This window comes from Astatotilapia calliptera, chromosome 1, assembly GCF_964374335.1.
Source record: "Astatotilapia calliptera chromosome 1, fAstCal68.1, whole genome shotgun sequence".
In the NCBI taxonomy this organism is placed as follows: Eukaryota; Metazoa; Chordata; class Actinopteri; order Cichliformes; family Cichlidae; genus Astatotilapia; species Astatotilapia calliptera.
The window spans coordinates 4,032,277-4,048,217 of record NC_137422.1 but is presented as its reverse complement, the minus strand read 5'-3'; the positions used below and the strand labels follow the sequence as shown (position 1 = coordinate 4,048,217).

General features: G+C 40.0%; 1 protein-coding gene across 1 annotated transcript in view; it reads right to left on the bottom strand.

Moving 5' to 3' along the window:
- The window catches only part of large2 (LARGE xylosyl- and glucuronyltransferase 2), a 121,526-nt gene extending 106,193 nt beyond the window's left edge, over positions 1–15,333 (bottom strand). The window contains exon 1 of the mRNA XM_026145177.2: positions 14,870–15,333. The gene's annotated coding sequence lies outside the window, so the exon portion shown is untranslated. The remainder of the gene's footprint in view (positions 1–14,869) is intronic.
- Positions 15,334–15,941: the final 608 nt, after the last annotated feature.

Below are 15,941 nucleotides of genomic sequence, written 5' to 3'. Positions count from 1 at the left end.
GTGCACATCACCCGCAGCCGTGCCGCAGACCACGCCCCGCCACGGTGATGACAACAATAATACTAATAATGCACTTTATAGACAAAAATTGATTTTTCACAAAAAATTATTGATAATAATTAGTAAAAACATATCTAGGGCTGCAACGATTCATCGAGTAATTCGAATAATTTAATTATAAACATTCTCGACACAAACTGTTTGCTTTGATATTTGGCGCAACACGAGGCTCGGTAGCGCGTCACCGGTTCACCCACGTTTGCGACTAAAAACCAGACCTGCAATAGAAACGCATTTCGGCGCAATGAAGCCTCCACTTTTAACGTAACAGCAGCAGTGATGATGACGCTGGCACAGTTTGAGTCTGCTCACGCAGCATGAAGAGCGAATACCATGTTTATGTCATGCAGCGTGCTAAAGGCTGACCGCAGCCATCATAGCTTACATGGAAGGACAGGGCCGTGTCTAAAGGGGGGCATGGAGTGTACTAGACCATCGGTCACCAATGAGCATTCATTCTGAAAAACCTGTTATTTTTACTTTGAAAATTTATTATTGCTCATTAATATGACAAAAGTATTTCTTATCCACTTACTCGATTAATCGATGGAATAATCGACAGCTGCAACCCTAAAACTACGCATGTATTAGAAAGTTTAGATAAGAACCGAACCTAAGAAACTTTACTATTTATCTATTTCTCTGCTTATTTGTGTAATAAAACAGCCTTTTATGCATTTCATAGACAGCTTCATTCATTCATACCAACTTCCAGTGATTTATTGCAGACTGAGACGAGCAGCAAACTAGCATAAAATGAAGAATAACTCAGTAACCTTGCTGTAAGGTTTAGTGATGAGCATAACATGTCCTTTAAAAAATATTTTATGGCTCTATCATTATGCCTGACAACGCACTTTTAATCCACTAGTCATGATTTCTTTTTTAATACGTATGCCCTCTCACGTCACCATTTCCATTTCCACCAGCTTTTTAACTGAATGTGTTATCAAGTCCAAATGACCGTATGAGGGCATACACTCGTCTGAAAAACAAGAAGTAGTTACTTTAGCAGACAAAACGTCACGTAGCCCATTACTAAGAAGGGCTTTTAACAACACTGTGCGAGTCACACGGTGCCGTGTGAATTTCAAATTAAGCAGGAGAGAACAAATATGACAGTTTGGGTTTTTTTCCTTTGTAAACACAGTTGTTGAGGTGGAGGATCCACTACACAGGCACACACAGAGACACACACACAGTCACACTTCACAGGAATAGGAGCGCAGGCAGAAAAACAGCAGTGTCCTCTATAAAAGGCATGAAATCAGAGTCGGACTCCCACGTGCAGTTCGGAGCTGAAGGCGATCGGAGCTGCAGCAGGATTGTTCCGCTCTGCTTCACATTATGAAGGAAAGGGAGGAGGAGGAGGCAGGTTAGACTCTATCCTGCTGCTGCCACCGGGATTCAATCAGTAATTTGATGTTTGACCAATTATGTCAATTCTCTATTATTCTCAGGTAAATGCTGCCATAGTTAACACAGGACTAGTCCAAGAAAAGGTTGCTTTCACAATTCTAACGTCAAAATAAGATGTTTGATGACAAAACTGATCAGTGGTTGGAACTATTTCATCTTCACTGTTTCCACCAGTGTTTTAACCTGAAGACAAAACACAAACTGACACAAACACACAACACACCACAATGTCTACGTTCAGCTAAGTCAGTCATTAACTAAGCTAATATAGCCTGCTAACAGAGACCAGTTCATTTCTTTGAGTTTATTATCATTTAGCCCATATTGTTATTATTTCATATCTGATTGGATGAAGTGTGCACTTCCAGTGTTTTCTGCTCTACACGGTTATATTTGCTATCATGCTACAGTCAAGCTGCTAACTGAAAAACAGAAGCTCTTTTTGTTTTTACTATGATTTTTCTAAGTAGGACTTTTGAGAAACTTTAATTTCAGTCAAAAGTTCAACTTGTATGCTCATCATACACTGTGCATAACTTAGCTCCTGTTTGGCATTTTGACCCACGCACAGGAACAGAATCTCATTTCTTGAAATAAAAACTAGTGCAAACACAAAGATGAGCCCAGAGGACGCTCCTACTCATTTTAATTTAATTTAAAGAAAAGTCGTTTAAACAAGATTCCATACAGCAAGTTTCAAACTATATAAAAAAGAATCTCTTGGTGGTTTTATTCCATATAATCAGGCTAAGAAGAATGCTAACATGCTAGCTCTCCATCTTCAGAGTTCTAATGAGCTGAGTGCACTCTCAGCTGTACTTTCAATTATAAATAAAACTTCATGTTGTCTGTATATTCTCCAAATAACAACTACACACTGCACAGAGCTCTTCCAATGCAGGAACTCGAGGCAAGCACAAAGTGCAGCAGTCATTCACAACAACAGCCCCTAATCAGCTCTTTCAGCCTCTTTTTTTTTTTCTTTTGACACACTTGTTTGTTGTTCGACCCTCAGTATTGGCAATTATAAACTTGACAAACAGCAGTCAGCCATGGAGGCGCTAAAACATTATCACAGCAAACAGATAATGACATGAAATCAATCATGACTGCAGCAGCATCGCTCACATGCACCCCAGCATGGGCAACAACTCCGCAATCGCCTCTGCAGCTCTGATGTAAGTCATGAAATGTTGTGACGAGGGAATGTGTAAAACCAGCCTGACGGGAACTGACTGCATAAGCACTATTATTAGCTTAAATAAATATTATAAGATATTAGAGGTAGGTAATGAAGCATGTCCAACGCTGTAAAGAACTACACAACTGTGTTAGAATTACATGTAATGAACAAAGCCTATTATTTAAAAAACAGTTATGACTGATTATCTTCTTTATTTCCCTTTTATAGTTATCCCAATATTACAGTGGTCCCTCGCTATAACGCGGTTCACCTTTCACGGGCTCGCTATTTTGCAGATTTTTTTTGTGCAATTTTGCATGCCTTCTTTTTTGTTTGTTTTTTAACAGCACATTGTGTTCTGCGTCCTGATTGGCTGTAGACCATTGTCAATAAAAATTTACATAAATCTTCGATCACTAGCAGTGTGACTCTGAAGTGCTGTACTGTATGTTTGTAAGTTTTCTCCCCAACAAACAACAATGTCGATGAAACGTTTTGCACCGTCAAAGGCTCCTGCAGTAGCACCCAACAGGCAGAGGAAGATGCTAACCAGAAATAGAAATTACCATATTTCCTGGATTATAAGGCGCATTAAGTGAAACCAAACAGTCAGATAAGTCAAACTTTACTCAACTAATTCTTCTTGCTTCCTCTACTTCCGTACCATTGATTCATTAATGTTGAATTCTCTGGCAGCTGCTCTATTCCCATGTTCTGGACCTGAAAACAGATCTTTGGTTTCATTCTATAATACTGGGCTTATTTTTATACGAAGGTTTGAACTTTGAGAGTTTAAACACGAGAGAAAAGTGTGAAAATGTTCATGCCTGTCTGTATAAAGTGTGTAGTGCCTTAAAAGCCTTAAAACATCTATAATCATTGCAAAAAAAATAAAGTTGGCTACTTTGCGGATTTTACCCATCGCTGGTTATTTTTAGAACGGAACTCCCGCGATAAACGAGGGACTGCGGTATTGGACTCTTCGGACAATAAAAACTAAAAGAAAAAAAATGAGATGGCAATATTACTTGTATCCAATGGTCCATGAATTCATTTTGTTTTTCTCCATCTTTATAAATTAAAGCAAAAAGCTGAGTTTTAAATTATGATGATTTTAGATGACACACAGACCTTTTTTCCCCTTTTTTTGACATGGACAAACCTTCTCTGAAATAAATATAATATATATAGTAAAAACAGTTATTATATTATATAATATGATTAAAATGTTAAAGAATTAGGTCAAAATAGGCTTCAGATTGTTTTAAATCCTTAGTTTCAGGCATATTTTTTCTGCTTTTGGCTAAGAATGAAGTCAGTGCCGCTCTCCAACTACCATTAAAATATTTTACTTATGAAAGGCAGCCAATCAGAAGGCATAAAAGCAGAGGCAAGATTTAAACTTGTTTACAAAGAGAAAATGAACTAAGGGCTGCAGGAAAGTCTGGTATATATTCTGAACTGTGAATCATGAAAAGCTTTTCTGTTAAAATTAAAAAAAAACAACAGACTGGAGCTAGAAATGTTTAAGCATTTGGAGAAAATAAATGACCATTATGAGTTTTTAATGTATATGTTCTTGTTTCAGATAAACAGTGGAACGCATTTATTGCCTTTTGATTATCATCGACTGGCGAATCTTAATGGGATTTTGCACAGATTACTTATACAGCAATATACTAAGCAAACTAATGATTCACCCATATGCACTTGTTCTACTATACTGTTTATACGGTCTTAAAAATGATACAAAAGTGTGATTGTTGGGTGAAAATACAGTAGGTGGAGGTAAAACGTAAAAAAGAAGCCCGCTGACTCTTAATTGCCTCTTGGGGATAAATAAAGTCTCTCTGATTCTGATTTGATGAACATTTTCTGCAGTGAAAGGTGCAGAGTGTGGTCCGCCCCTCCTACATCAGAGTGCGGTCCGCCCCCCTACATCATAGTGCGGTCCGCCCCCCTACATCAGAGTGCGGTCCGCCCCCCTACATCAGCGTCCATATTGATTTTATTTTTAAACATCTTGTTGCACAACAGAACAGCAGAGGCGGAGGGTCGGACGAACCCACGAGTTCGAGTTAAAGGAGAGATTCACCAGCTGAAGAAATTATTGAACAGAACTTTAGCACTACGCCTTCTGGTGATGGTGTTCATTAAAAAAGGAAAGAAGTGTGTGTGAGTGTGTGTTTGGGTGGCTAATATCTCCTTCTGCTTGGTCAAACACGTTATTTATTCCTCATTGTGTGTGGCCACAGGCCGTAAATATATCTGTAATTACCTACACTGCCATCAGGTGGGGTTAATAGAGAAACCATTAGCAAAAAAGTGGATGAACGCAGGCATAGAGGGGAACATCGCTGCAAAGACAGTGAAAAGAAAAGTAGAGGAGAATGCTACCAGGAGCATAATTAGCCGATATTAGTCATTAATTCAGTTCCTTTTGAATGTGCCCATTACCCTGCTGCTTACTGCTTGAACCAGGTTAGCAATTAAAACAGGATTAAACTCATTTAAAAAGGAATCTGATCTTCTTTTTCAAAAACATTGAGCAGGATAAGGCTAATCTGCATTTTTCTCAGTACTTTTCCTTCCCAGCACCAAACTCTCTGCTCTCTATTAAAGATGCAAACCTCAAGACTCTGGTCCATAATGAATGCGTTCCATTAGACAGACCATAACTAGACATTCTTTAAGAGGAGTACATATATTTTCAGTTTTATTCTTTTCCAATAGCTCAAATCTTTCACATATGTAATTAAAGGAGAAAGAAGAACTTCAAATGTTGAAATTTCCTCTACATTACAAAAGTTTATGGTTCACAAACGCAGACAAAATCTATTTTAACTCCATCAACTGCATTAGCTGCAGAGTACATTAGACCACGATCTCTGCAGAGCTCCTAATGACATTATTGTTCTGGATTATACTTTTGAAATATTGATCATATTCTAATAGTCCACTTTTCAGTTTAACACACAATAGATCAGAAAGAGCTCATTAGAAGTTTCGTACTGCAGAAAATAACATTTCCATCTTTATTTTGATCATAAATCAAGTTTGAGTGTGATATCAATACTGTGAAAGGCTCCATCCACGGAGTAATTAGCACAGCCATCAATCAGAAATACAATTTGGCTTCATTAACGTGACTGCATTCTGCCATTCAGACATGAATCACTTAATGTTCTTAATGCTCTTCATGTCTTCATTCAGATATTCCCATGACATCAACACGAGACATTATTTACCGTTTTAGTAAAGAAGCTATCACACTGTCTGAACGTGATAATTACAGAGGCCAAATACTATAAACACTTAAGAAGAACATATAACACTGTAAGTAAGAAGTCATTAAGTTGATTAAGATGTCCATCAGCTGTGCAATAAACTGACTCTTGTGTTGTTCACGTCACAAAGGTGAGCTGTCACTGTTAGCTCTGCGTACGTCCTATTTCCATGTTGAGGATAATTTATTACGAGTAACTAATGAACTTACAGCTGCTGTGCTGCGGCCGTAAATGTGAGTAATTCTCTTGCTTATGGAAGCTAATGGATAGACTGTACTGCTTCCAGAAAAAGCACAAAAAAACTATTTTCAGCTGCTGAAAAAAAAAAAAAATCTAATTATAGTCAGAAACTGACCTGGAAAACTGTCTTGTGATTAAAAGCTTTAGTAAACTGTATCTTACAGATATTTTCTTTCTTTAATACATATGAAATCGTAGAGAAATATGAATACGGGGGAAATGGCCAAGTGTGAGGATTTGACGAGGGCTGAATTGTGCCGGCTAGATAACTGGCTCAGAGGATCTCCAAAACTACAGCTCCTGCTGAATAGTCAGTATCTATCAAAAGAGGTCCAAGGAAGGACTGGTGGTGGTCATGGGCGGCCAATTGATGCATGCAGGGAGCAAAAGCTGGCCCATGTGGTCTGATCCAACAATGAGCTACTGAAGCTCAAATTCTGAATGACAAGCAAGACAGACCCAGGACATGATGGAGAGGTTATATCTCTCGGATGGATGGATGCGTCACAGTTTGGCGCAGACCAGTCAGGGTGCCCATCCTGACTACTGTCTACCACTGAAAAAGCCAACACAATGACCACGTCAGAACTAGACCACAGCACAATGGAAGAGGATGTCCTGGTCTACTGAATCATGTTGTCTTTTAGGTCACGTGGATGGCCGGGTGTGCATTGCTTACTTGGGGAACACCTGGTACCAAGGTGCATTATGGGACGTTCTGCTGGGAAGCCTTGGGTTCTGCCAGCCATGTAGATGTTACTTTGACATCGACCTAAGCAGTGTTGGAGACCATGTACAACATGATGTAGAACATGATGGCTCTGGCTTCTTTCAGCAGGTTAATGCATCCTGCCACAAAGCACAAGCTGTTCAGGAATAGTTTGAGGAACACGATAAAAAGTTTTAAGTGTTGACCCAAATTCCCACATCTCAATCCAATCGAACATCTGTGGGATGTGCTGTACAGACAAGTCCGATCCGTGGTGGCCCCACCTCACAACTTACAGGGCCTAAAGGACCTGTTGCTAACATCTTGGTGTCAGATACCACAGCACACCTTCAGGGGTCTAGTGGAGCCCATACGTCGATGGATCACCACAGCACAATATTAAGCAGCTGGTGCTAATGTTACACCTGATCGATGTAAAACGTGTTTGGTGATTCTGGAGTTTAGTTTTGGGTTTTGTTGTATCAATTTTACACAATAACCAATGACAATGAAGTCTTGCAAAACTTTACCTTCAAAAAATAAAAAACATTTGGTTACAGGGTGTCAATTCTGGCACCTTTCAAACTTTTGATCCCTTAATTCTATAAATGTGAAATTTTGAAGGCAAACTTTTTCGCTTTGCTTGTTTTTTGTTTTTCCTGTTTTTTTTGTTTTTTTTTTCACTCTTTAAAAATCATCATGGACCACAGTTAAAATAGCAAAACTGTACCAACTTAATGTCTATAACCCAAGTATTCAATTACATTTTAAGAAGATCCAGTTTCCTCAAACAAATGTCTGGAACATCGTAAGCTCTACATGTAATATGATTCAATGCAATATATTTTGAAGTACCCTTCTGTCATTATATCGATGTTTGTAGTCAACAACAGCTGTCAAATAAAGCAAAGAAAACACTTTTCAACAATATTTAAATGATGTTAATATTATGTAAATATTAATTGTAACAATGAGCAGGAGAGCTCTAATAACTTTAAAATGTATTTCCTCCGTTTCAAGTAAAATAAGATTTGCATTCATAAATAACATTTTTAAAACAAGTTGAAAAAGTTTCCCCATAATCGCATCTAATGTATAAACTATCTCGGCTTCCCCGACAAACCAATGTGTAAATGTCGTCTTCTCACAGAGTTTTCGGTTTTCGCACACGCTCTGAATAATGCATTGCATGCCATTGGTCTGTGCTGTCTATGAACATACATACTGTAAAGACAAAGGCAGAGGCCGTGCAGATTTAAAAAAAAGAAAAAGCATATATTACAATTTGCCTGATGAGGCATTGATGGACATGTCCTTTGAGACTCTGGACGTCTGCAAGACTGTGAATCAGATCTTGCCAATGACACATAAAAAGACTAGAACTAACATTGAAACTAACAACTTGTGATAATTTGGTGATATATAACATATATAATATACAATAAAAACTTCAATTTCAATTAGAAAACACAAAAACTATAATAGCTCTGGTGAGCACATCCTTTGTAAGATGAGGAAAACTACTCCTTTTATACTAAATGGTTTATGTCAGTATATTCCAAAAGTTAAAAGCCTTGGATTATAAACCTCCTTCAGACAAAACACTCTTCGCTTCTTTAATCAATGAAATATTGAACCAATGCAACAGTCTAAAGGAAGCTCTTCTCGGATCATGATATCAGATGCACCAACCTGGGATACTACAGCATAGCAACGATATGGAACTTACTGAGACAGACACAAGCATTACATTGCATCATTATTACTGGATGCATATTATACTTCTTGTCCCTCAATCGACTGGACTACAGAGACGACTGCTTCCAGCAATCATTTCTAACATATTTTAGCTTCACTTCTGTGCAAGTGGGTGGAAATTGTGAAGCAACGATGATCTCCTGCATTTCTTCTAATCCATCTGAAACATTAATGGGAAACTAAGAAGCTGAAATGTACATTTTCTTTTATTTAAGACTCATGCAAATAGATGAGGAATAAAAATTAAAAAAAAAAAAATCACACCTCTGCACAGTTGTTCTTAAATTCACTAGTTCACTTTTTAAATTTGTTGTATTTCTATTTGTATTTTTTTTAAATTCATGTTATTTTCATTTCCTCCCACCAGATGACCTTTGATGACCTTTCCATATGACTGATAGAAGTCACATCAGATTTGAAGAAATTTAACGCAGTCATCAGGAAACCATCAATTTTTCCTAACAATGAGGTTGCCAACCTACGTTTACTCTCGTGTGACTGAGCTGCTGCTTTACAGACTTTACAGTCAAAACAAGGTAACACAAAGTTTTCTCATACACTTCCAGGCCACACTGGACTTCAATTAGTACACCAGTAATTAGGGCTGTTCGATATAACGATATATATCGGATGACGATATAAAAACGTCTATCGTTTCATTTTACGCTATCGTTTGTTTTGTGTTGTCGCAAAATAAGCTGTTTATGGCAATATTTTTTCATGGTTTTGATGGTCACTGTAGTGGCTATATTAATTTCTTAAAGTTCTCTCTTTTTGTTATATTTAATATAACCACACTACGGACGGACAATCGCCTGTTTTTATGCGTTGTGGTTAACAACAACGACGGTCACACCACCGCGTGTCCGCTTGTTTATGTTCCACATAAACCTTTCACAATAAAGCTCAAGATCCTGTTGAGACTTTTCAAAATAAACTGAATCACGTGAAAGAGCAGATTATTTACGGATGAAGTAAAACAGAGCCGCCAGGTGCTAAAAAATAAACCTTAGACTCAAACGTTAGAACAGGCTTTTCCCCGCAGCACCATGTGTAATAAATACTCACAAAGAAAACAGCAGCCGTTACAACTTATGTCTAAAGATGTATCGTTTCATGCATCGGTTAAAACACTCGACTCCAGCTACATGACGTGCAGCTGGAAACACTTCACGCAAGTCGAGATTCACAGAATTTACAGAAAATGTTACATTTTTGTGATTTATATCGTTATCGGACGATAGATGTCTTATATCGGGATATGAGACTTTGGTCACAGCCCTACCAGTAAGCACGAGTAACCTTCAGCAGCCCTTCTACATCCACAATATGCTACAAATATTAGAATAAGAAAATAATCATTAGCCAATAGCAATTTAAAAAAAAAAAAATCAATAAATCTATGCTACATTATATTTATCAATGAACTGATTTATTTAAATGTTCAACTAACATCCATAACTGGGTTTGACAATCTTCAAAGTTCGATTTTTTATTTTATTTTAAATTCTCACTAATTCTAATTCTCAGTGTATTTCAGGTCCTGACAGAAACTTACTGGATAACAGTTTTCTTTGATGAAAATATGCTAAAACATTTGCTCTTCACTAATGTACACACCTGAAACTCTCCAGGTATTCCTGCAGAATAAATGCAGCACAGCTGTCATTTCTTTGTAAACATTATTCGTTTACATTATTCGTTTCTTTACCACACAAATCCTCCGCTACCTCGTCGTCCTCCTCCGTCGTGAGTCACATGACATCATGCGCTGGTCACAATCATATGTGTGCATGGAACAACAGCAATTATTCAGCCTGTTGAGCTGCTGAGTGAGTCGCAGCATTTTCGAGAACATCAATACACTGGTGTTATTCACCGGACTAATGAGCCTTTTCATTAGAATCACACATCACTAGAGGATGACCCATGCAGCACCCACCTAAGGTCAACTCAGATAAACATATATAGTGTCTGAGCATGCAAACAACAACCAAACCTTTCAACAGTTATATGTTCAGCACCAACACCACCAGCTGCCTCTCTTATACCTGATTTAGACTTCTGCGAGGATCTTTGTAGAGGCTACAACTACAACTAGAGCTGGGTCATATTATACCTTTCATGGTAATATGAGTACAATGTTAGGCAGTGATAAGAAAGTGAAATAAATGTGCATGCGCAGTGCCCTTGTTTTCATACGCACATGGCAGAAAAAGCATGGCGGCGACAGAGAATGAGAAGGGCGAAAGCAACAGATGAACCAGAATTGGTTTGTAAAAGTGGTGCAACCTCAGTGGTGTGGAACTGGTCTGGTTTTCGTCTGTCAGATACACAACAAAGCACAAGTTTTTGTAGTACATGCAAGCGGGCCATCGTGGCGCAGGGAGGAAACACGACAAACCTATTTCATCATTTGAAGCAGAAGCGCTCGTTGGAGTACAACAACTAATAAAGTTGTGGAGTTGTAAAAGTATTTTGTCTCGCAGCAATTATATCATCAATTCTATCGTTATCACAAATTTTCAAATATATATCGTGAGAAACATTTTTGGCCATGTTGCCCTGCCCTCGCTACAACGTAACCACCTACGCAGCCAATATCGTTCCAGGCAGTTATGCTTTTGCTGGGAAATAGCGCACACATGCACATGAATACCCATTCATGTCTGTGTTGTAGGGGTCTGTTATATTCTAGGAATGTAACATTCTGCGATTATTATTATGAATCTCACAATAATGCAAGAGTGAAGAAGAGAGAAAAGAAATTGCCTCGATGGACAAGTAATCACCATCAGTGACGATGACAATCATCAATCTCTCGATGTTGTTCATGTTTGCCCGTGAAAGAGTGTAGAGGTGTTTTTCCCACTGACAGAGTTCCCAGAACGGAGGCATCCTATCAAAAGTATTTACTGCAGATTGAGCACAAACTAATCTCCCTACAGGAGATCTTCAAAATGGACTTACAACGCTAATATTGGTTAGGATGTGCCCTTCAATATACCTGCTGTTCCCTCAACTAGCCTCACTAACCGAGATATTAAGTTAAAGTGCTTGATGCGAAGTGTGAAATGGTTCTGAGGCGGCCGTAACCAAACGTAGTCATCAGGAATTCCAGACATATTCTTGAAGGATTTTGGAAAATATGTTAACAACATTTTTCCTCCACTTCCTGGATGGGAATGGGAGTGTCGAGTCAGTGAAGGCAGCAGGAGCAAAGTCCTACTGCTGCTAGCGCCACACACACACACACACACACACACACACACACACACACACACACACACTGCACAGAGAACCTTCTAACAAGTGATGAATAATTAACTGCTGCTCTTTAAAACACACAGGAGAAGAGTTCACCTGTTTTATTAAAAAGACAGAGATGAGAAGCAGGGTAAAAGAGACGGTGGGCAGACAGAGACACGAGCAGCCAAAAGGTCGGACTTTTTAAACGCTTACTCCAGTTTGTCTGGGAGCTCTCCTTTGTAACAAACACAGAGGACAGCGCAAACAAAAGAGAAACTGACGACATGGTTCATCGGACAAATGGCAAACTGGACAGTGTCTCTGGAAGGAGGCAGCAAGATTAGAAGGAAGCAGAAGCGGCCAAGTGTTTAAAGAAGTAACAGCTGTCACAACGGGATCCCAGAGGTAGACGCCATAGTTTTCAATATCATACTATGACAAATACAGGCTTTTTTTGTGTTCCAGATTGGGTCAGGAGTTGGAATTTACGAGTTACCAGCTGGAAGCTATCGTGTGTTTGAGATTCGCTAACCCATATGAAGAGCACTGACCAGGCGCTGAATGTGCTACAGCTGTGGACAAATTAACAAGTACTGCTAGTGATGCATGAAGGGCTCTACCTTTGCTAAGAAGCAAAACAAATCATGTTTCTGGTGCCTCTGGGTGCAGTTCCAGAGTGAGGTTAAAAGGTGCACAAGGCAGACTAGAGGATGGGCAGTAATGCTGTTGCTGTATCAGAACTAAAAAGGAGGAGATTTAGAAAAATGTAGGTTTTCCCTGACTTACAATCATGAGCTCTGGGGAAATAACTGGAAGAACGGGACTAAAGAATCCTGAGGAGAAAAACAGGATTTCATGTGGCCTCATGAGCGCCACAGGAGGAGATGGGCATCTAGACTATGTTGAAGAGCTTGCTGTCCTGCCTGGATGCCCATCCAGACTCCATGCAAGTCACAAAATAAAATACAAAGCTGAGCATCTTGCAAAAAACACTTGATCCTGCAGTTCCCCTCAGCTCAACATACCACTCCCAGGTCTTTTGTTTGTTTGTTTTTTTAAAGAAAAAATCCCCATCTTGACTGGTGTTGTGTTGGGACCACTAGCACCTAATCGGCTCAGGTCCATTTGTGTTACTTGTTAGTGTTTCCGATCAGGTAGCAGTCCCTGGTACCAGGTTCTTTTTTAGTACTTGCTCGGCTGGAATCACAAGTGATCCGAGTCGATCTGAAAATGTGAGATCAACAGACTGCAAGCCAACAACTGACCCATCAATGATGTCACTCGATGAGTCATGAGAGTGGCTTGTTCCCAAAAATCAAAACTGCTCATTTTGAAATTCGGCAACGATAGAAATGGCTGCACAAAGACCGACACCATGGTCACCAACTCACAAACACCCAGACGTCCTCCATTGTTCCATTGCATTTGTTTTGCAAGCAAAGACATCACAGGACTTTCGGCTGTAATGAGCCAGGCGCACTGAGGTGGTCGCTCAGTCATAATGGAAAACAACAGAGACCGAGCAGAGTCGAGTCAAGCTGGGAAGGTACTAGTGGAAAAGAGGCATAAGCGATTCCTCACTCCAGAGCTTGAACCAAATACAGAACAATTTCTGTTGCACTGACCCCAAGTGGCCAAAAGAAGAAGAAAGAAAATAATAAGCTTAAATTTAGTTTTAAAAAAATTGTAAATATTAACACAAAGCAGCTGTGATTGAACTTTATACCTGAAATAAAATGTTTCTCCCTTTCATAATCTTTATTCCACCTGTGTGATATTTCATTTATGCCAGTCCAGGTCAATCTGGCCACACCTCTGGTTACTGGTAGTGAACAAAGTTGCATTTTAGTTCTCCAGATCCTCCCCAAGTCTGTTTCAGATGAACCATGAACCACTGAGGACAAGGGTAGCAGCTTCAGAACATTTATCCATTCACAGTGCAGCCAAACCAGAGGTCAGTGGGCACATAGTCATAAAGACATTTTAACAGGCTCAAGCAGCACTATGCTTTAATATTCAGACTCTCACATAGATAAAATAAATAAGACGCTATCAATAATACAATATGCACGGTCAGCCTTATCATACCGATGTATCTATGTCTTCATTATTGCCTGCAGATTATATTCACATTAACTGTCTGATACAAACTGTAAAATTACTAAAACAGAAAAAACAAAAATAAGAAAAAAGAAAAAAATTTAATTTATTCAAAACGAGAAAAAATAATGAGCAATGCAATTTACAGAAAGAAAATGCTTAAGCAATTCAGATAGCTGCAAATTAACTTTATGTCCAAGCACAGGCTGTCTGTAACTCAGTGCCTTACTTTATAACAAAGCCTCATATTTTAAAAGAACGACAAAAACATGTCATATATTTGACTAAAAATCGTTTTGTGTTTGTTTTTAGTGGGCTAGCACTCCAAATGTACTCAAAGTTCAAGAGCTTCAAATATGAAATAAAGCGCGCTGCAGAGGTCTGGTGGAGCCGGTTGCGTATACAGCAGCTGTGCGTTCTTTTTTATTTAAGGATTATGCATCCACGCAGAAACTAGGACGATGTTCGTGACCTTAGGATTTGAATGTTATTCAGCGTGATACAATGTGTAACGGCTCCATCGAGAGGCACACTGCGAATTTAAAGTAATAGCATGAAGAAGTGGAAGGTGATGTGTGTGCGCGCACAGGAGTAATGGTGGTGCGTGTGTGTGTTTGGGGAGGGAGGGGGGGGTTTTAACATGGCTCAGAGAAAAAGAATGTTGCTCAATTACACCTTATCCACCAATCAAGTCACATGGAGATGACTTAGGCACGCGCGCGCTCGATCACAGACATAATCCACGACAGGCAGCATTACACGTCAGTAACATCAGAGATTTGAAATGTTGGCTGTGATCCCTCCTGAGTCACATCACAGCCCGCTGCTGCTCGATCTGCCACACGGAGTGCAAACCTCCCTTACCTGCGTCTCAACTTCTGCTCGCTGTTACTTCCACTGTTCTGCTGTTCTTGGCCGCAGTCGCTCTATATCCTAATCCAGCGGATTTGTAAACCATTCAGAAATCCGTTCAGAGTCGAGCGGAGAGCTCAGCGGAGGACGAAGGAGCAGGTGGCATCGTCTCCGGTCCAGAAAGCGTGCCTGTGTGTAGTGTTTGTGCGTTTGGGGAGAGACGCTCCACGTTAACGGCTCAGTAAATCTGTCCTCACACGACGGAGCGACGAGGAGAGCCAGGTGGTCGAGCACGAATCCCGCGCCGAGGTTGCCGAGCTTTATCGGCCGAGTCCAGCCTCAGAGCGCTGCACCCTGTCTGGGTAAGAAGCGCGGGGGCGCTGCGGCTGTCAGATCCGGTCTCTGTCGGTTCGCCACACGCTCGTGAGCAGAGGAGTACCGACGATCCCTCCTTCTCTCTGCTCCTCCTGAAAAATAAAGGGAGGTGGGCAGTCTTCAGCAGCCCCCACCCCCTCCTGTCCCCCGACGTGAGGACAAACTCCGCCCTCCCCACACAAGCTCAGCCAATAGGAACCCTCTCGCTTTCTCTCGGCCACACACCCTCTCTCTCTTTCTCTGGCCGATTCGGCGACACAAAGGCTCCGGCTCCTCTCCAGGAGCCGCCTGCACGTATTCATCCTCTAAAAGGAGTAGACACGTACTCAGCCATACTCATTGAGCCGCACAACCACTTATGTCACCTGACCAAAGCACAATAAAGGGATTTCACAGCGTTTTAAAACTCGCTTGCAACCTGTAGCTCAATTCAGTGCACAAGCATTTGACAAAAATAAACCCTGGAAGCAGATTCAACAAGTTCTGTCAGGGAACATCTGAAGAGCAAGAAGATACACAAGTGCAATAGGAGATGTAATGCTCTGCTCTCTCTGGGTTTTCTAAGACTTTATCTTGAAATGCTTGGCGTTATCAGCTCGGTGTTGTTGGTATTTCTACATAAACTAGCTTTCTGTTCAGAAAAATGAAGCCAAGGGCCTTAAACTTCTATTCATTTGTAGGCCACCAGATGGTAATAGCTTTGGTACAA